At 41.0% G+C, this 2,849-nt stretch overlaps 1 non-coding gene across 1 annotated transcript; it reads left to right on the top strand.

The window, feature by feature from the left end:
* Positions 1-1,706: 1,706 nt before the first annotated feature.
* TRNAP-CGG (transfer RNA proline (anticodon CGG)) lies at positions 1,707-1,779 on the top strand. Its single transcript has one exon. It is a non-coding gene; the product is annotated as a tRNA-Pro (tRNA).
* The last annotated feature ends 1,070 nt before the right edge of the window (positions 1,780-2,849 follow it).

The following is a 2,849-nucleotide window of genomic DNA, read 5'->3' as shown; positions in this document are numbered from 1 at the left end:
AATAGCCGCTGTGGTTAATCCACTCTATAAGAGTGGCTCTTATAGCAAGGTAGAGAACTACAGACCGATTTCCATTCTGCCTGCAATCAGTCAAATAATAATAAAAAACACCGGCTCTTCGCGATGACCAATTTCCTAAATCAAAATAATGTTCTGTCACAAACACAGTTTGGTTTCATCCAGGCAATAAGCAATATTTCCTTACTAGAAGAATTTACAGACGCTATTTATTCAGATTTTGATCATAACGAACTCGTATGTGCTTTTTCTTGAACGCAAGCAAGGCTTTTGATTCCGTTATTCACACATTGCTTCTTGATGAGCTAAAGAGAATTGGTTTCGGGGTATATAAAGTTATTGTCTAGTTATTTTAGTAATTGCTCTCAGGTGGTGCGCATAGGTGACTATTCGAGTACAAAAATTTAATATATATATATTTAATTTAATATAAATAATTTAATATTTATATTTAATGGGACTGTACCACTGGAAATGATATTGTTAAAAAGCGAAAGCAACACATCCTTGATGACACCAAAGACGGCACGCAGGTCACTTACATAAATTCCATCTATACCTGGTGATTTATTACAATTTAGGCTAAAGATAAGTGACCTAAGTTCGTCTTCGGCTAGTAAAGGCGAGTGCGCGGACTCCAATGTACTATTATGCAAAGTACACAACGGTGGAAGCGCTGATGCATTACCCGACACTCGAGAGAAGGAAGTAATAAAATCATTAGCAAGAGTGCGGTCATTAGTTCTAAAAGAAGTGAAATCACATTCGCGATTTCGGTGCTTATTAGCACCTCTAAGGTTATTTATTAAGGATAAAAGTTGCACCTGTCAAACATGTTATAGAACTAATTTCACCGTGCCTAACGCACATATTTAATCTGTGTTTCTTACAGGGATATCATAAAAAGCCAACAAACATTGACACAAAGGACAGCATAGCGGAAATTACTTGTGCTTAATAAATGAAAATAAGGAAATGATAAATAATGAAAATTAAAGTGGATGAAAAAACAGCTTGCCGCAGGTGGGAAACAAACCCACAACCTTCGCATTTCGCTTGCGATGCTCTACCGATTGAGCTACCGCGGAGCTGTTTCCGCATCCACTTTCTTGGGTGTTTATGTGTCCTATTAGAATCCTGGGAGTGTTAGCCAGCGCCACCACTCACATACCTTAGCGGAGGACGTGGAACCTCGCTTCTGCCTCACGCATCACGAGAACGTGATCTCTCTTTTTCTTTTTTTGGCTGAAGGCTGAAGGAAATTACTTGTGCTTAAAGTGCATGAAAAAACTGCTGTTTTTCATCCACTTTAATTTCCATTTTTTATTGTTTCCTTATTTGCATTTATTAAGCACAAGTAATTTCCCCTATGTTGTCCTTGGTGTCGGTGTTTGTTGGCTTCTTATGATATGACTAATAAAAATCGGCACCCTCGATTAACCCCCTCTCCTCTCGTTCATTACATAACGAAGATCTCGAATCCGGCAACATTGAGGCCTTCAGGTGGCATGTGTGGGTTTATAGACCAGTTGTCTTCGCCAAAAAAAAAAGGGTACGTTCCCGTGACGCCTGCGGCAAAAGGGACGTTCCACCTCCGCCGCTAAGGTATGTGAGTGGTGGCGCTGGCTAACACTCCCAGGGTTCTACTAGGACGCATAAATACCCAAGAAAGTGGATGGGGAAAGTGCGCCACGGTAGCTCAATCGGTAGAGCATCGCACGCGGAATGCGAAGGTTGTGGGTTCGGTTCCCACCTGCGGCAAGCTGTTTTTTCATCCACTTCAATATACATTAATTCATAGTTTCCTCATTTTCATTTTTTAAGCACAAGTAATTTCCCCTATGTTGTCCTTGGTGTCAGTGTTTGTTGGCTTCATATGATATGACTAATAAAAATCGGTACCTCGGCTAACCCCCTCTCATTGATTACATAACGAAGGTCTCGAATCCGACAACATTGAGGCCTTCAGGTAGCATGTGTGGGTTTATAGACCAGTTGCCTTCACCACCCCCCCCCAAAAAAAAAAGATCACGTTCTCGTCACGCCTGCGGGAAAAGGGACGTTCCACGTCCGCCGCTAAGGTATGTGAGTGGTGGCGCTGGCTAACACTCCCAGGGTTCTACTAGGACGCATAAATACCCAAGAAAGTGGATGTGAACAGCGCCACGGTAGCTAATTGGTAGATCATCGCACGCGAAATGCGAAGGTTGTGTGTTCGGTTCTCACCTGCGGCAAGCTGTTTTCTCATCCACTTTCATTTTCATTAATTCATCGTTTCCTTAGTTTCATTTATTAAGCGCAAGTAATTTCCCCTATGTTGTCCTTGGTGTCAGTGTTTGTTGGCTTCTTATGATATGACTAAAAGAAATCGGGACCCTCGGTTAACCCCCTCTCCTCTCATTTCTTACAGGGAGTGTTTCCAAAACGATCGCAGGTTTCTAGGATGACAATGCTCTATAAAAAACGGCGATAAGAATGACATTGAAAACTGCAGACCTATGTCAATACTCCCTATTTTCTCTAACGGGCTAGAAAGATACTTTACGCCAAAATAATGAATTTCTGCGATAAATACAGTGTACCCTCCCAGTCACAATTTCGCTTCCGTAAACACAGGTTGACGGAACAGGCTTTACTGGAGCAGAAAAAATGTATTTTAAACACCTTTGAAAAAAAAAAGAAGTAGCCTTGGGTTTGTCGTAGACTTCAGAAAATCGTTTGATTTTCTTGAACATTCAATCTTACGCAAAAATTTTGATACATATGGAATCCGTGGTAATGGACTAGCACTTTTAGCATCTTATTTAGAAAATCGACAACAATATGTCTAC

Source organism: Dermacentor variabilis, chromosome 5 (assembly GCF_050947875.1).
Source record: "Dermacentor variabilis isolate Ectoservices chromosome 5, ASM5094787v1, whole genome shotgun sequence".
NCBI lineage: Eukaryota > Metazoa > Arthropoda > Arachnida > Ixodida > Ixodidae > Dermacentor > Dermacentor variabilis.
This window is presented reverse-complemented; position numbering and strand designations above follow the sequence as displayed.